The sequence below is a fragment of the Mauremys mutica genome, chromosome 9 (assembly GCF_020497125.1).
Source record: "Mauremys mutica isolate MM-2020 ecotype Southern chromosome 9, ASM2049712v1, whole genome shotgun sequence".
Taxonomy (NCBI): domain Eukaryota; kingdom Metazoa; phylum Chordata; order Testudines; family Geoemydidae; genus Mauremys; species Mauremys mutica.
This window is the reverse complement of record NC_059080.1, coordinates 9,819,259-9,838,978: the sequence shown is the minus strand read 5'-3', so window position 1 is coordinate 9,838,978 and position 19,720 is coordinate 9,819,259. Positions and strand designations below refer to the sequence as shown.

The 19,720-nt window shown below is 37.7% G+C and overlaps 1 protein-coding gene and 1 long non-coding RNA gene across 3 annotated transcripts in view; one reads left to right on the top strand and one right to left on the bottom strand.

The window, feature by feature from the left end:
* The window catches only part of AFF2 (AF4/FMR2 family member 2), a 492,794-nt gene that overhangs the window by 344,667 nt on the left and 128,407 nt on the right, over positions 1-19,720 (bottom strand). The window lies entirely within an intron of this gene.
* Positions 1-19,720, top strand: part of LOC123378076 — a 37,549-nt gene that overhangs the window by 3,979 nt on the left and 13,850 nt on the right. The window lies entirely within an intron of this gene.

The window sequence follows — 19,720 nt, the reverse complement described above, 5'->3', positions numbered from 1 at the left end:
CACCCCAGATTGACACCTCACAAAGACCAACATAAAAAAAAGACAAATGACTAGAAGGGTTATTTCAATCCTCAGCAAGGAATCAATGCTATGCTGATATTAACAAGGGTTGCAATATCAAATACCTGCTGATCCACCAAAAAGAACTATATGGTACCTCGTATGCATTTTTCCTCTCTGTCTCCCCAGGACGAAAGAGCTCTATGCTACTCCATGTGTAGAAACCTATTTTATAGGATAAGCTAGACAAAGGGAGTTCTGAATAGTTCATGTTGAGTGTGAGAGAGAATGTGTACAACTGCTACCTTTTTGGTCATATTTTGTAGTATTCTTATGAAATATTAAGTAAACTCTTCATCCTCTGGAAAATTTTACAGTTTTCTTCCCTTTCATCACAGCTGTTTATTTTAGTCTTGTTTGTTTAAGTTCTCTTTTCTGGTCATTAAAAATAATTACTTAGTACTCAGATACAGCTATACGTGTTTAAAGAACTGTACATATATCAACTCACAAGACCTCTGTGAGAGACTGGGTGAAAGGCCGCCCCATGCAGAGGGCCCGCCCAAGGACTATGCTCCACTTAAGGCTTCACGATAAGGCTTCAATGGGACTTAGATGGTGTATAATACCTCTGTACAGGTCAGTCACTGCTGATGCACAACATAAAGGTGATGAGTTGAACGTAAAGGCATAGGGGTACCAAAAATGAACACTAGAATAAAGTGAATTGTACGCTTCTCTTTAAAGTGTGCAGTGTCCTAAGTAAGTTGAATATATACTTCATAAAAAATACTCGTAGAATCTAATGGTTTCTGACAGTGACTGGAAATAAATATTTTCAATACATTTTAATGCATGCTTTATTGAGATGGTCAGCATATCTATGACATACAAAAAGTATAAGGCTTATATTAATAACTAAATGATCATTTCAAAAAAGCTTTTCTGAAGGTTGCTACATCATCCATAAGCAATTGCTACGGTACACTAAAAAGCTGGAGGTTTCTAATATGGCCAATGGGAAAAATTGCTCAGTAAAAAACTATACACGTTCTAGAAGAAAAAATAAAATCCTAAGAAATAGCTATTCTTTATCAGTTCAATATAACATGCCTTTATCCTCACCCCATACACAACTCCAAGTCCTCGATATCTTGTGTGAGACCATCTCCATCTTTACCAAATGCAATGAAATGGAATCACTGCATATTTGCTATGACCGCTATTACAAGATTATGTAGCAAAACAAGAATATCCAGTTGTTGGCTATTGATTTATCGATAAAACAGTAACTGTAAAAATGATGAAAGAGGTTCTATACTAGATAGCCTTGTGAAACAGTTTATTACTTAAGCATTAATGACCCGTTTAGAGGTCATTACTGGTCAGGTAATGACCAGCTAGAAAAGTTAAGGGCCCGAGGGAAAGCACTATAATAAAAGCATGCATACAGTATGTGTTTGGTTCCTCAGGATTCTATTAGGAAAGAAAAGTGTAAAGGGTAATGAAAGATATGTCCAAAAGGCACTTGCATCAGACCTCTAATTTTATATTTGGCATAATGTATTCAGCTTTATTCCAGCTGCACAAATCATTCCTTGTTTACACTAACACCTATCATTGACTAGGACAGAAACAACTGCGGCTGAAAATGCCCAGTCATGGCATTAAATGTTTGATCCCGCAGCTCAGGCAAAAATCCCATTAATTGAAGGATCAGTACAATTGCACATCCAGTGCTGTTTGTATCTAGTGTGTGTATTTGCATGAGACGAGGAACCGAGATCATCTATTGCTACATAACTCCGATGGCCTTTTCTGGTCCATTCATTCTGAAATCTTACATAAATTATATTTTATTATCATAGAATCATAGATTATTAGGGTTGGAAGAGACCTCAGGAGATCATCAAAGCAGGACTAATCCCCAAATGGCCCCCTCAAGGATTGAACTCACAATGCTGAGTTTAGCAGGCCAATGCTCAAACCACTGAGCTATCCCTCCCCGCTTATGAATTGGTTGGGAGGGAGGGCATTGTTTGTTTTCATTATTTCCCAGTCACTTTCCTCAGAAATGGTGGCTTGAGCATGAATTTAAACTCGCTTTCTACTGTTTCCACTAAATTATGACAAAATGAAATTAAAAAACTAGAGCTTGGTACTGATAACTCAGATGTGAGGTAAAGCAGATGTATACTGTCCCGTAAGTAAGAATACAAGGTTCAGCACAATACCCAAGTCCCTAGCTCTTGGCTTCAGAGGCAGGTAAAACACCTGGGCCCTCATAACCATATCTCACTCTTCCAGTCCCATGGTATCATTGATTTTGACCCTGATTTATGGCATCATTTGTTCTTGATAAGAGCCACTTGCCAACACTACTTAGAAAAAAGTAAAATACAATCTAACAGTGTAATCTTGAAAAAGAAAAGAATAAAATAGAGTAAGGGTCAAAGGAAAAAACCTAGCTGATCTGCACAGATTCTTTTATATGTACATGTATATGTAATAAAATGTCCTAGGTACAAACCAACTTTATTTGCTCAGAATTTATTATTTTGCCCATACTAAAATGGGGATTAAGAATGTTTTTATAGATTGATTGACAAGTTACTTAATTTTACTGCAGCTTCTGTGCTATACTATATTTTGAATATTTATTTTCAAAAGACAGACTGTATTGTTTAGATGATTAACTGTAATAGCTCCTTCCGAGTTATTTCAATCTTTTGTGTAAATAGGTTTTAAAGAAATGTTCAATACAAAGATTTCAGATCTCACTGATATTTCACAGCCATTACAGCTAATCATACACATACATATTTGGTTACACTTTAAACTATACTCATAACCACAGTAAAACTCCTCAGGAAAAGTAGTTGCTCGACATTCACAGTATCCAATTTTTAAGATCAAATATCTTGGCTATTTTATTTCAAAACATCAAAGAGATTATGACATGGTCTAACCATTGGCCAATGGCATTAAACGCTTGATTCTGCAGCTCAGGCAAAAATCCCATTGACTGAAGGATCAGGCCCTAATGTTGGCATATCCAATGCGGTTTGCTTCTATGGCATGTGTTTGCACAAGACAGAAGTAATTGAGACCATCTATTGCTAGATAACTCAGAAGGCCTTTCGTAGTTCTATCACTACATAATAATTTTTATTATTAAAGGTTAGTTTGGGGTGGGGAGTTGTTCAATCCAAAGTGGTACAGAGCAGGAAAAACTAAGTCTTTTTAAGTGGATACTCTATATATTTTAATTGCTCAAAATATAGAAATACAATTCAGTCCTTAACGGAAACCAGATACCTACACACAGAACCTAAATTTAACCCAGAGCACATTTTTACAGCCAAATTATAAACTACTGCCACACCGGGTTAACAACAAAAAGTGCTGACACAACTGTAACAATATGTTGGTGCCCATAAGCAGCGCTATAATTAATCTAAGTGTACTGTCATTACACTAAATGCTGCTTCTGTAGGATTATTCCAATCATGAGTCTCTCTCCCCTCCATCCCCGCCCCAAGCTCAGATAACATGCAGTTTATTTCCAGTTGTGTACATAGCATGATTTGCTAAAGGAACATTAAGTCTGGAAGCAATATCTTAATCAAATCAGAATTTCTTCTGTAAAACAAATCTTTAGCTTTTGGAGAATTAGTAGCATCTAATGCCTTAGGACAGAGATGTGAAACTGTGAGCTGAAATACGCACTGCTGGAGATCATACTCAGCCCTACTGCTTCAAGCCATTTACAAGTACATCTATCCAACCTCCTACCTCCACACCTACACTTTATATGGTCATAAACCACCAATGCAATGTCTAAATTATACCCTGCAAACTCCAGGTTTGAAATGGGTTGTCGGAAGATTCACCTCATGTGGTTTATTAATTTCTGCAAGAATAGAAGACTCTGATTCCTTTCTCCAATGGAACTCATTTAAACAAAGCCCAACACCAAACATCCATAAATTAAAGCATTGTTGGTATTTCTGCAGTGAAGTACATGTAAACTAAGCACATTCTGTGCAAAAGACAAAAAGTGCATTTACAAAAGGCAAAGTATTTCAAAGCACTGCAAGGAAGAAAAGATGGATGTCATATTTGGAAACCTATGATTATTCACAAATATTTATAATATTCCCCTACTGCCTTTCCATACCCACTAAAAATACTATTAGCATAGTCAGTTAACAAAATAAAACATTGTGAAGTGACACATTTCACCAAATGATAGCTAGTAATTCACATGTAGAATAGATCTACCCTGTAATGTATTTTACCATACCTTTAGCAAACAAGACACGATTTATCTTACAGCACTATAATCTAACGCCTCAGTAACCTTTTGATCAAAATATAACCTACAGTACAAAACTCAAATATATACCAAAATGAGTCATCTCTCCCCCCTTTTATCTTTTGGTGCAAAAATCAATGATTAAAGACTGAGCATAAGAGGAATCAATAAAATAATATTAATACTTGGCTGTTATCTATTCCTTTAAACCACTTTTCAAAGGTAAGTATTACTAGCCTCATTTTAGAGCTGGGAAAACTTAAATACAGAAAAGTCCTTGCCCCAAAACACAGCAAGAGAGAGTGGTAGGAACAGAACCTAGGACTTCTGATCCTAAGTCCAGGGCTCAGACCACTGAATCATACTGCTTCGTCATTCTCTGTTTCCCCATAGCATAACATCTTGGATGTCTTAAATGGCATTAAACACATCATAGCAGCATTTTGTGAATACTTAGCTTAACTACACTGGAATGCCATTGTCAACAACATTTTTCTTTAAAAGTTTATCGGTGAAAGTTATGGCTACGGGTTGTTTATCTAAAAAATGGAAAAAAAGATTAGTGTCTAGCACATATTCTGTTTCTCTTTAAAGAAACAAACAACCATTCCTCAGCAAATCAGCAAACGTGATCTGTTTACTCTACAGAACTGCAAACCTTCCTAAGACTGACCCCTCAGTCACTACTGGTAGTGGATGCTCTTTGATGCTGTTTTGATACAGACAGTGAAAAGTACAAAAAGGTAAATGACTTACAGCTGGTATATATTTCCCAACACTGCACATCTCACAGGATCTCCAGTAGAATGATGGTATTATGCAATTTTACTACTTGTCAAAGCTGCAAGACCAGACAATACTACGGCAACATAACATGTTAGGCTGAGGGTAGCAGTGAAACACAACACAAGAAGACATGCATGAATAGACAGAAGAGGGAGGAGGGGAGAGAGGAAGGAAAAAGACGATGGATCAGGTGGAATGACTATTTGGCATTTTTTGACCCATTTCCACATTTTTATTCATTTCGATCTAGAAACTGGGTTCAAATGTCTTCCAATCCATATAATTACTCTCTACAGTGATAAGCTATTGTTTCTTTTGCTGCTAACTCAGACAGGTCTCTAGTCCAATGCTCTATTCGGGGCATAAGCCTACTATTGCATTTTAGCATTTCACACCAACAACAAGCAGCTGACCTTATTTATTTATGAAACAAACAGAGGACCATAATATCAGTCACTACAGAAACAAACAGCAAATAATTCTCCAACATTCAGAGAACCAGATTAAAAGCTCCTAAAAACATGTGTTTGAGAGGCACTAAAATCATCAGGCCTTCCATTCTAGCAGATGTTAATACCACCATTCATGCTAAGGCCATTGTGGTATGAAACTCAGTTACTTGTTTCAACAATAACCTTATTTGCACTATTAAACTAACTACTCTAGAACACACCAACACACATGTGCGCGTATGTGCCACAAAATGTGCTTGATGAAAGCTCTATACTTTAAGAATGATAGAAAAGTGTAGTCATGAGATTCCTCAGTTGTACCTTCCTATTAGCTAGAGTAGGAAATATAAACACAGGCCTCATAGCTACATACCTTGTTAAAATGGTGTTGACTGAAGAGGTTCCATAGATTTTCAGAGTAACCAGTATTAAAGTACATAGGATTCAGTAGAAGTAGCTCAGTGCCCTTTCACTTCTCTTCCTGTCTTTTGCAACCTTCCCATCTCACACATGTGGAAGGCCAAATGATTTCTCCCAAATGGCCACATGTGGAAGATGCCTTTTTAAAACAATACTACAGTACTGTAAATGCTGTGGTAAGCTGTACTATTTTGGATCGTTACTGTAGCATACAAAAGTACTTTTTCATAAGGGTCGCTAACTCTGACAACATTCACAGAGCATCCTTGTGGAGTCCACTAAATTTCCTGGTAGGATAATTCACTGAAATTCCTCAACAGCAAGGAAACTACTGACAGAATATTCAAGGCCAGTGTCCAAAAAACATTCAGAAAATAGATGTTGACCAAGGGCATGCTGTCCTCAGCTGAAGGAGGAAAGACTTTGTGACAAGAAAAAAAGACAAAGAAGGAGCACAGGAGATCTAATTCTGTCACTTCTACCCATGTAACCCTAAAACACCTGGATTCCACAAATGTAATAGAGGAAAGAATTTAGTTCAGCTAGTTTTGCTTAGCAGAGACAGCAACTAGCAACTCCGTGCCGTTTAATCCACCTCAACAATTTAAAGATTTATTCAACTCAAAACAGAAAGGAGGAGAAGGAAGAGGTTGGAGACAGCTGACTGTTGAAAACTGAAGCATCTCAATGTGACATGGAAGCCACAGTCACATCGGCCTAGATCCTCAGAGGTATTTAGGTGCTTAACTCCCACTAAAATCTGTGGGCGTTAGGTGCCTAAATACCTTTGCAGATGTTGGCCGTGGATCCTATTGAACTTCACAGGAAAATTCAGGAGCTCCCATTCCCATGCTTCGGGAACAATTCAGATGTTGTCCACAGACGATTTATAAGTAGACCCCATCTCAGTTTGGATATCTGTGCTCTATACACCTGCAACACAGGGGAGGTGCTGGGGATGGGCTTACAGAGTTTAAAATTAATGGATCTTGTTATGTCTTCTCTTTTAGCTTGTGAGTTCTTTGGGGCAGGACTGTTACTGATCACGCATTTGTACAGCACAACGGGACCCAACATGGTTGTGGCCATTAGGCCCTACTAAAATATAAATGCTAAATGAATAATAATTAATAATAATGTGTTGAAGTAAGAAAGTTTCTGCATAAGTTTCTGCATTGCAGATGGTCTCACAGACTTTTTCCGATGAAAAAACTCCTAGTTATGGGATGTATGGGTAAAGCACAAATAGTTGTACTAACAATCAAGAGGTGTATTTACACATTTTAAAAATTTGCTTCCACTCAGCTCCTATCTTTCATTGTCAGAAGTTCAGATTACTAATTATTTTTGACCTAATGTACTTAAGTATTTAAATTCATAGGGGACAAATGACATAGTAAACAGATTATGCAATTAGTACAAATTATTTTAACAGCTAAAAAAGAAAAAAGATCCTAAATCCTGAAGCTACTGACTTTATTTACAAAAGAAAATCATAATATTAATATCATTTGGTTACTGTGGTTCTTTAACATTTTTAATGACCCTGACAATCTTCACCTGACTAAATCTGAATTCTGTCAACTCTCATCGTAACAAAACGCACCTTAGCGATAAGGCGCACTCCAAATAGGGGCTAAACAAAACCCAATCAATATTCGTTAGATAAAGGATACTCTTCGAGTCATACAACTGTGTGAGAAAAATCTGTAGCCAATTCTTAGAGGAAACTGACTACTTACAAACATAGCAAAATTAAATCTACAGGTTTAGAATTAAAGATTTTTTTTTTTAAACTAGCATAATTTGTTCTACTGGCTGATAAAAAGTAAATGTTGGGAACACAAAAAATTACATATAACAAAATTTATTAATAATACAGAAAAAAAATCAGTAAAGAAATAAAACTATCGAATCTCAGAAACAAAGCCCAACAAAGATATTGTCCTATAGCTTTTTCCCCCAACGAGAGAAATGTAGCAACTTAATAATTTCATGTTTGTTAGAAAATGGCCTTAAAACCCCTTGTAAAGACCACTTTTCATTTCTTCTGTGTTCTGTTTTATATCTGGAATCAATTAAACAATAATTAAAAATTGATTCCGGACTGTTTAATCCTGCACATTTGCACAATTTTTGTTTAGTTGATGTTTGCTCCAGAGGGTATTTAACTATCATTGAACAAAATCTTGAATTCTTTTCTTAATGAATGGTGAGATTTATAATAGATCTGGGGCCAGATCCTGTTCGTGGTATTTGGGCAAGCGCTCCTATTGAAGTCCCAAGCATTGCTGCATCCTTTAAAAAAAGTATGATTTATATTGTTTCATATGCCATAGTCATTAGGAATACTAAATGGAGGATGGTGAGCAGATTAAGGAAGTGTAGATTATATATGTCCTGTTTCATTTTTAATATTTACACTGATAAATTAGTGACACTTGAAGTAACAACTTATAAATAAAGTAAATACGATGAAATCACATTACAGTGCTAGTGTTCAGTGGTGATCTTGGATTAGCCAATTCACTGTATGCAAAACTTGAGCGGTGCATTTGATGGACTAGCAGCAACTTCCAAGATCAGTCCTTGTTCTGCTGAGACACTCTATCATCCATAAAGGTATGTTATGTCAGAGAGGGATGTCTAATATGCCTTTGCTTTAAATGTGATAAAAGGGTCCTGGATTTGACCACAAGAGAGGTTTTAAGCCTAGGCATCAGTTATTCACATATTCCTATCTAAAACTAGCCTTTCAGGAGCACATTTCCCGAGTTTAATATATTCATTGTTTTGCTGCAATAACCAAGCAGGTGAACCATTTCAACACAGAGGAAACTCAGCTGTGAGCTTTCTGGCTACATGCAATTTTTTAGAGACCTCTTTCTAACCCAGAGATCCAAAGGCACAATCTAATGTTCGGGAACACTGGGTGGAGAGGAGTTCACAATTCATAAGGCAAGCAGGATTTGACCCTTCATACGGATTTATTACAGACTGCCCTTAACTTTTCCAGCTGGTCATTACCTGACCAGTAATGACCTCTAAACTGAATTTAACTGATTGACCATAGATTAGCATAACCTCTTGTTAGAAACACTTTTACAGACTGCTGAGGGTTTCAGGTCTACACAGAGATTTTTCAGACTTTCCTGTACTCACACATCTTCCTAGCTTCAAGATTAGACTGCTGCAATGCACACTATCTGAGGCTACACCTTAGGACTGTATGGAAGCTGAAGTTAGTGCAGAATGCAGATGCCCACTTCCTAAGCGATACTTCACACATGATACTGGTGTTCCACAGTCCATAGTGGCATTTTTTGGTGTTGGGTTTGACCTATGAAGTCCTCAATGGTTTGGATCCTACCTACCTGAGAGACTTCTGCTCTCCCCCAGGAAAACTGTGGCAGTAATGACAATTAGTCAAGTTGCCTCCTGACAAAAAAGGAAGGGGCTGGTGGCAGGGCATTTTTCATGAATGGTCTGGGACTTGACCTCTACCTTGAACCCACAGAGACTGAGTTGGCTGATAATGTTTAAGGCACACTGCAAAGCTCATCTTTTGCTTGGGCCTCTGATGAAGCCATAGACTGAGAGATACAGTTCACTGACATGAGACGTGTATTTTATTATTTTGATTAGCTTAGCTAAGTATTATCAAGGGAAGTCCACACTGCACTGTGTGATATATATTTGGTAGAATTATTACAATTTTGTTTGTTATAATTGTATAAAGGTTCCTGGATAGGTGCAGAATAATTGAAATAAATAAATAAAACTGTTAGCAGGTGGCTTTTTTGTCACTCAGCTCTAAAACACAGTCCTGCCATATTGTATAGGGTCAAAACTCCCCCACTCCCCCCACCTGAGGCCTGGTCTTATTTACAAAGGAACTCATAACCATATGATATAAAATTCCAAGGCCTCTCTGTGGCTGCAATAGTCAGAAACTACAGATGAGAAACTTGAGGAAGTACAAAGCAGATCGTATTTGCTAGCCAAGACCTTTGGAGCTTGCAGTTCACAGTCAGAGTGTTTCTAACAGAGGTTATGCTAATCTCTGGTCCATCAGAAATTCAGTAGAAAAATGGCTAGGATGGCTATTCCTAAATGGACCATGGGGGAAAGGCTTATGATGAACCAATGAGCCTTAGAGCAGGCATGGTTGAAACACTGACTGTACTACAGATGTATAAACCCCGCCCAAAGTCCAACTGGCATACTTTGATTGGTATATCAAATAATTCATAATAATAATCCAACCAGTATACAGTGCACAGTGTGCTGCTTCTGCGACCTGAAGTTCTTTGCCTATTTCATGAGTTGCACTTTAAAAAAAAAAAAAAAGAGGCCAAAATCTAGCCCTAAATATTTAAACTAATCACAAAACCAACTTGGACCTAAAATGCACTGGAGATGTGGAATCAATTGTGCCATGTTTAATATATTACTCCAGCTGTGACAAAATTAATGAGCTGACCTATGTAAGAGGGGGGAAAAGTGTCAGCAAGCCATTTCTATACAGTGGGTGAAAAATGAGCTCAAATTTCAGCCTAGTTAGATCATTTCACATTATAACATCACAGGCATCCCATTGTCGGGAAGGTGTAGGAGATAGAGGCTCCCCAATCTGAAATCCAAGATGTACAGAACTGCTGCATATTGAATGGTTATTCTAAGAGCATACTGAAGCATGAGGAAAGAATCATCTACCCCATCCGTTTTGCAAGGCGTGTAGAGCTCAATTATCTCTTATTTTATATACGTGTGTGTGTGTGCGCGCGCGCCCAGCCAGCTCTGCGGCATTGCGAGTGTACTGCCTTGCCTTCTCCTCTGCCCCTTTGACGTGGTTTGCACCACAGTGGGCCACAGGAGAGAGCAGCCCCTGTATTCCTCTGAGCACAGGGACAGTCCCGGGGTCTTGTGGAAAAGAGGAAAAGGCTCCTTTGCCCTCCCCAACACTGCACCACCAGGGCCAGGGACAATTTTACCCAGATTATATTGGCTCTTTTAGGTGTGTAACTTCCACGAAGCGCAAAATCTGTGAAGACGGTTTAGCAAGATTTACAAGCCCTATTCAAATCAAAGGGTTATTCTGTGCCACCATTAAGTACTCTTAATGGTACTTGGTATTATTGATGTCACTATTTATGTAAAGCAATATAATTAGTAATGCTATTACCACTATCCTTCCTTTGTGTCACTAATTGCATCACTATAAACATAATTTACTCTAGAGGAAGAATGAAGGATTTTTTTTTTTGACAAATCCACTGCAAGACACCACGCCATGGTGCAAAAGGTTACTCTGTATGCTAATGCTGATTATACACACAACCCAGAAGTTTCCTGACCTAAAGTACAAACACAACAGGAACGGTGATATATCAAACTGACACTATCAAGCAGAGGAAAAAAGCAAGCTTCAGATTTACTCAGCATCTCCCTGCCTAGCCCCACAGACTGCTTGAAAAATGGCATGACATAGCACAAGGGTAGAAAAATTTGAAACCAAACAGGAATAGTTTCTAATAGGAAAGCATGGGAACCTACAGAGAATTAGGGTAAATATATAAAGTCATTTAAAGCCCACCATAACTGCTACATGCCCAGGTGTACTCTCCATTCTCATCTCTTTGCTCCTCCAACTGACTCCTTCGCTCTGCCCAGTGACCCGTTCTATTTATGGGGTCGGTCTTGTCTCCACACCTTCTTCCATGTTGCTGCCTGTGCTTGGAGTGGTATCCCTGAGGAAGTCTGAAGGACCTCCATTTATTCTTTAAACACACATCTTCCAAAAAGACATCTATAACCCAGCCTTCTCCTCATCAAAATGTTAAAGTCAGTGTTAGAAATCCAAGAACAAAGAAGACTTGAATCAAAAACTGGTCAGAAAATTAGCTTTTTTTCCTTGTGGAAAATTTCAAGTTTAGGCCCAGAATATGACCTACTTTAACCTGCTATAAGTGCCCTCTGGATTGCAAATGTATATATATTTTCATATTGACAAGTTATTAAGAAGCTTAAAGAAGGCATCTAATTACAATAGCTTCAACATTGCATTCTCATGTCTTTGCTTTCTTTTTTCAGAGGCTTGTATTTGATTTATAACAAATGATGAGGCCTACCCGAGTCACACAGATACTAACCATACTTACTGAGAGGTAGATTAGTTTGCTATTATTTGTAGTAGTCTCAATCCATCATTAAAAATGTTTTTGTGTATTTGTCAAGACAGAGGAAACCATTGCAAAGTGTCATCCATATATCATGACAATCAATCATATTCTCTATAGTTTTTATGCCTTCTATTCAGAAAGAGCCCAAAGAACATTACAGACTGTATACAACAGGGATCCTTCAGCCACCAGTTAAATGCCATCACTTCTAGGACACAATAATCCTACTGCACTAGCAGCAATACACAAAATATAGACTATACGTATAAACGCCACAAATTTTAACTCAGGACTTTCAACTCCAAACACAGCTATCCTGTCACAGCCCCGTAAGCAAGAGCCGCAAGCCAGCCAAAAGAATTGTCATCTTGAAGATGGCGCATCGTGCTCCTTCAAAGGTCAATGATATACATGGACATGGGAACAGATCAGTTCAGCTCCTGTAGCCATTTCAGGAGTTTCATCATGAACTCACATATGAAACAAGTTGCTAAGGAATGAGAAACACACCCTCCTTGCTGTTAACTTTCTCCTATGAAGTGAGGTACTTTAAATATATACGATCTGGTATTATGTTCTGAGCTATGTTCAGTTTGTGATATCAGTCATGGTTCCCGATCCAAAGTTTCTCTGCTGAAACCCATTGCACATTCTATATCTGTTGGTGAATGCAGTTTGGCTTTGTTCACCCTCAGCTGCCTATTCCCATTCACTCCTACGTAGGGTGACCAGACAGCAAATGTGAAAAATCGGGATGAGGGTGAGGGAAGCCTATATAAGAAAAAGACCCAAAAACCAGGACTGTCCCTATAAAATCGGGACATTTGGTCACTCTACTCCTATTTGAGAGTGGGCCAGCCTAGCACTGTTTCACAATTATATCAAACAAGGTTCAATTTTGGTGCAATATTTTTGGAATAGGAAATCGCCATTGAATCCACCGGGCTCGCTCATACTGAGTTTATCCTATTCTCACTCTCTTGATTTTTCCATCCTGCCCTTCTTCCAATTTCTTCCTTCTTCAGAGTCCTGATTGCACTGCAGTCCCCATTCTCCTAGCGACAGCTGTGTACAAACGTGGTTTTTGTGAGCAGCATTCCAGCTTCCCTTGACAAGTGCACAACTGTAGTTTGTTTACTTGGTTTTTTTTTATAAAAGGATACTACAGGCTACTGTAGTCAGTGTTACCAACTGAGGATTTTATATCATGTCTTGTGATATTTGAGGTTTTTCTTAAAGTGAGTATGGAAGAATCTCAGTTCTCATTTTTTAAAAGTAAGTTTCAAGCACTCATTGCTGCAGGGAAAAAAAATTGAAAAAGTGACCCAAGTGGAACCTAAAGGCTCAAAAACCAAAAGACAAAGCAACTTCCAAATATATTATTTTTTTTAAAAATTATGAGATTTTCAGCAAATCTCATTATTTTGTGGGGCTTGATTAATGAGTTATGAATGCCTAGGGTTGCCAATACTTGGACGTAGTTTGGCTAGTATGGTTCTCAGAGGGGGAAAATCTATTTCTCTGCCCATGCTGATCAGAAAAAAGCCAGCTAAATGCTATGCTCCGAATGCTAAAAACATGTTTAAACACAGTTTTGGCTAGCACCGATTCCAATGTGAGTAGGGGCATGTGTCTCTAGAGCTAAGTTATTCGATTGGCATCAATCATCACCTCCAGTAACTAACTTCATAAGCTTTATTACCCCTTTTGTGAAAAAAGATGTAGCACTGAAGAACGCATTACGTCCTAATGATAAGGTTTTGTAAAGGTGTTTGTTCTGAGTTTTCTGCAAAAATTCCTGTTTGTTCATGGGAACTGAACATAGACTTCCTATGCACCACTTTGAAAATGTGACTGTTTCTACATGTTTAAGGGAATTTTTAAATTTCAGAGATAGACTCTTCATCCATTTTTGCCCTGGATAGCTCAAACACTTTGAACATTATGGGGGCAAAAACCTCCTTGCCCTTGCTCAAGCAACTCATACAACTGAGATGAAAGGGAATATTGGTGTAAGTAAAGAAGGATTTGGCCCATTGTCAATAAAAATAGCACTCTGTAGTGTGTAAACGTGAGTAATAACAAAAAACAGAGTATTTTAAAGCCGTAATTACATACAATATTTAAATGACCCCCATTAGAACAAAGGCATTAAAAGAAACAGTCATTTTACAAGAGACTAAATAAAAGCACTGATTAGAAATGATCATACACTAAAAGCTGACATTTACAAAAAAAAGTTCTGCAATGATTTCTATATCCATTTAACAGAGATGAAATCCAGTGCTAAATATTTTGAAAATATTAATGTTATCAGGAGGGGTTAGTATTCACATTTCCTCCAAAGAATGTAAATGTGAACAACAGAATTTATAATACAAGCGTTGTGTTGTAATTTAATTTAACCATGAAACTAATTTCTGTCTTCAACATTTTATGTTTTATGGTATGAAACAGAACATTATTTGCTATAATGTGGTTTATTTAACCTTAACCTGATGGGTCCAACAGTGAATACAGATACATTCAAAGTGTCAGTAATATGACATGCCGTGCTGATTAAAATTTCAGTTGTGTTTCCCCCATCTCCTTTGGAAAGTTAATGAATTAATGAATCTTTAAAGGACAGTCAGGGAGGCCTTAAGAAGAAGACGCCTTTTTGAGTAAGGACAGAAAGTGGCAGATTACAACTTAATGACTTCAGAATAATGGTAATTTCCCTATTTTCTTCACTTGCCTTAGCTCAGCTAATGGCTTCATTAGTGTCCACACTCTCCAACGAATAGAGGGCCATGTCGCATCCATCTTAGTCACATCACAATAAAACCAGTTAAATACAATTCAACTACCTGCCTTCTGCCAGTCTGTACTATGAGACAGAATTAGCAGCACAATCAATATTGAATCCTGGGTATCAAATCCCTTTTTGCTTTTAATCAAGAAACATAACAGTGAGTGTATTCATGAAATGCTATTTAATCCGTAGTACACATTTTATGTTGATTAGATAACTACAGTCAATCAAAACAGAGATAAAATGAAGGGAATGACTTTTCCTTTACTGTGCACTGGTCTACAAACAAAATCTCCCTGCACATTTGATCAAATTGACAGATTACCTCAAAATCAGCCCAGTCACGTCAAATACTTCCTGTCACTTCATAAACCAATATGTCATTTCACAAACTGGTCTATTTACATGGCTAAGTATCTCTCTGTTCACTCATAATATGCATGATAGCAGTACCTAAAGACTCCAACTGGGATTGTTATATACAGTACCTAGTACAAACCTAATAGGACAGTCCCTGCCCCAAAGAATTTATAATCTAAATCAGAGTTTACCATCTCATGACTCTCACCTAAACTGAATCTTGAGTTTATGTTTCTCCAATGAGTGACATAAGTGCTAGATTTATAATTTTATCATCCTGTATTTAAACAGCCATTTCCTCAGACATTCCAAAGCCTCACAGAATCAACAGAAAGACTTCCATTGACTTCAGTGGGCTTTCTCCTTTTCTTTAAACTTTGCATGTTTCTCCTCACACTCTCCTCGCCTTTCCTAGACTGCAGCCTAACCAAAAGGCGCCCTGAAGTTCAGCAAAAAGAACCTTCACTTTTGAGAGGTTCTACCACATGACTGTAGCTTGGCCAATCGATTCCTGCAGGAGGATTTAAACGTGGACAAGGAATGTCTCCTTTTCCTCAATGTCTGAGGAAACGTCACTGACAAAGGCGTTTACCAAAAACACATGCCGGGAGAATTTCCTATCTTTTGTTTTATTCCAAACTGCACAAGTCTAAATATGGGCTGAATACTTTGCACAATCTTTAGCAACCGAGTCAGGATCTATCAGTAGATGCTGCACAGTAACTGGGTGATTTCACAAAATCCGCAAGGAGAACTGCCTCAAGGTAATCTATTCATTTGGATACTCCCGCTAGATGCCATTTAAACAGCTGCCTGTTCCTTCCCTACAGTCATCATTGTTGAACATTTTAGGGGCCTTTTCTTTGCCATCTTATGCCAAAAAGAAAAGCTTTTCCAGTACCCCGAGAGTAGCTACTGGTGCAGAAGGTAAGGAAGCTGAATAGTACTAACTGAATCCCACAAAAACATATGGAAAGGGCATGGAACAAGAGCCTCTACCAATTTTCCACCTTGGAATACCGCCTCAGGTTGTAAGTGAACTCAGATGTTTCTGGAAAAATGGATGTTCCTTGCATTGGGTCTGCCATTATGTTTCTTAAAAGAAGAATAGTTGCATGCCTGATGTTGAAGGAGTTGTTCCCACTGCCCAATCATGCAGTCTTTGCACAACCAAATTCCCACTGAAATTAATGGGAGTTCTCCTGTTCACCTATTTTAACACATTACTTTCTGACACTAAGCTTGTTGTGGCAGGGACTAGCATTTTATTTCATGTGTGTACAGTGCATACCTCAATGAGGTCACAAACAGATATATTTTAAGGCCAGCAGGGACCATTAGATCTTCCAGTCCTTCTGCTGCTGCTACATCATCATGATAAAGGCTGCAGAATTTGGACTAACCCTATTTACCATGACCCATTTCATTTTAACTACACCTCTACCTCGATATAACGCTGTCCTCGGGAGCCAAAAAATCTTACCCCGTTATAGGTGAAACCCGTGTTATATCGAACTTGCTTTGATCCACCAGAGTGCGCAGCCCCCGCCCCCCGGAGCGCTGCTTTACCACGTTATATCTGAATTTGTGTTATATCGGGTGGCGTTATAATGGGGTAGAGGTGTATTATAACAAATGCTGGTTTAAAAATCAGGATGTAACTTCCAGGAACATTTTCACTAATATTCCATCCCTTTTTCCCCCTACCAACATTTAGATAAAAAAGCTGGTCAGAATGTACACAGTTGCCACTTTTCTGTTAAAATTACACTCAAAGTAGTTTTATTTAGAGCATAGGTCCCCTCAGAATAGCCTTGCTTAGCATGCAAGTGCATTATCTGCCTAAACTCTGCTTTTCTGATTAAAGTTTTGTATTTAATTAAAATTGTCTTTAATTAAAATGCAAATATTCTAGAACTTTAACAATAAATTGTTTACACTAGACTGAGAAACAGCCCTCAAAGGCTTTGGAAAAATAGTTTCAATTGCAAGCTGTATATTCAGACTTCACTGCTCAGTGAAAATGGATAAAGATCCTTACCCCCCTCTCAGCTTCATTGGCTTAATCTGTTCTAAACAAATGTGAAGATATCCCAATTTGTATCTAGAATTAATGTACAGAGGAAACAATTCCCAAAGTTATCAGCCGTTCAACAGATCATTAGGACAGTTCAAACTCTCTTTTGTATTTTAAACAATTCTTTCAGCCAATTTTGCTGACAGATTTTATTAACGCCACCAAAGACTGTGAATTAAAGAAATAGTTCAGAAGAGAGTGAGTGTGTATAAGGGACATGTCTGCATTATCCTTTGGCCAGAAACAGCTTACTACATGTTAGAAAATAACTGCTCTGGTTACACAAGAGCAGGGTTCAGATACAGCTGATATAGTCGTCTTACTTCTTTCTTTTAACATGCACAAAGAGATGCTGCACCACAGGATTTGATTTATAGCAAGCCTGAGTGTATACTTTCCAGCTCCAACAACAGTGTTCTCTATGAAGTGTTTTGACTCGAAGGTGAATTACATTCATGACCAATTCATAACCATCCACTATTGGGGATGAAACTGAGCCACTGTAGTTAATATGACTTAAGCGCTATAAGAAACAAGTATTATTTGAAAACCTCAACTTTCTTTCCAGGGGACTTGCTAGGGAAACCTAAAATCTGGCTCTGGCAACATCAGGGCCATAACAAAGATTACAATTAATTGTGGTTTGTGGTTTATTTTCAAACCGTTGCATTTTTTAAAAATATTAAAGTGTCCTTGGGAAGTTTTAAAATTTACTAGCAAAATACTGGAGTATATTCATCATTGTTTTACTTTTCAAATACTGAAGTAAATTGATGCAAGTTAAACCAGAAAATGTAAGGACTATTTAAAGAGCTTGCAAAATCCATTATAAGAAGCCAGTAAAACAAATCAGATGTTGGAATTTTTCACTGAAAGTTCTTTTTAAAATAATGGCATAAATATGATCCCAATGGAAGTCCCATAAAGCATTCTCTTGCTTTTAGGGAAATTCTTAGAAAGACCACTTGCTATAAATTTGTATTTCCTAAATTCATTGCAGATTTGAGAAACGAAAATTAAATAAATTACCACATCATAGTAATTCCAGATTTCAGTACAAAAGCCATTACTTAACTTGCACACCATAATTTACACACTCTTTTACACAATAATTTTAGATCCAAGAAAAGATTCATTTTCCTTTTATAATTACCATGTGTCAAAGTGTTTAACCTCTGCATTTGAAAAACTGAAGCTGGATTCTTTCTAGAAGCAGATGTCAAGAGCTCAATTCTACTCAATACATTAGCGCAAGACAGTAGATCTCAGCATATGAAAGCAGAGGGCAGTGATCAATGAAAGAATGTTGCAAAGTGAGATAAAATTAAAAATAGGAACAACACTGAGGTGGATACTAAATAAGGTCCTCATTCTGCATGACTGGGTCCCAATTCTGCATTGTCATAAAACTTGTGGCACTCAACTGAAAATATATGGCTTACTAATTTTTAATACGGTGTCTGATTGTTTAAATGTCTGCTAAAATATATACCTATAGCATTCTAAAGCAAGATTGCTCAAGTAACCCGTTATCCCCTTTCCCCCCTCGAGTGGAATGCCATAGGAAATTCTCTGACCTTATTTCTGGGTTTCTTCATTGCTATACATATTGCAAAATAAATCTCAGCAGAGTGCACAATAGTGTCGTCTACAACCAATTACCATCATAAATTGCTTTGTAAACACCCCACAATAAAACAATTTATTTTAGTGAATAAAATCCATGTCAGTCCAACAGAGTTTAAATATAGCATGGGATCCACCTAAACCACAGTAGCATTTAATTGCTACTCAGTTTGCATAATATATACAAATTAATGTAGACTCAAGAATTAGCATTTTCATATGGTTTATTGCAAACAAAAAAAGGCATAAAACGGTGTGGCTGTTTTAGCAATCTAAACATGTTTAAGATATTATTTTTGTGAGCCACTGACAACTTGAGTTAACCTTTCACAAAACATGGGGACTATAAAAACACATTGACACCAATGGGCCTTACCCATAACTCTAAATTTAGATTTTTAATAGGTTCTTCTCCGGTATTACTGATCAAAATGGAGCAGTGTGCACCGTTTCCCATTACCTAGAATCAACCCTTACTTGGTTAAGTGTCATTCTTTTATAAAGTGAAACTTTCAGCACACATGTAAGGAGCTGGACTGGCAGCCCAAGGATGGCAGCTCACCATTTCTTCAGAAAATAAGTAGTGTAGACTTGCCTGAGTAGCACCATGACTAGCTTCCCCAGACAGATTCCAGCCAACATGCTTCAGTACTGTTCCAGTGAGCTGACGGCTCAATCTCCATGTTCATTTAAGCCGTGACTTCT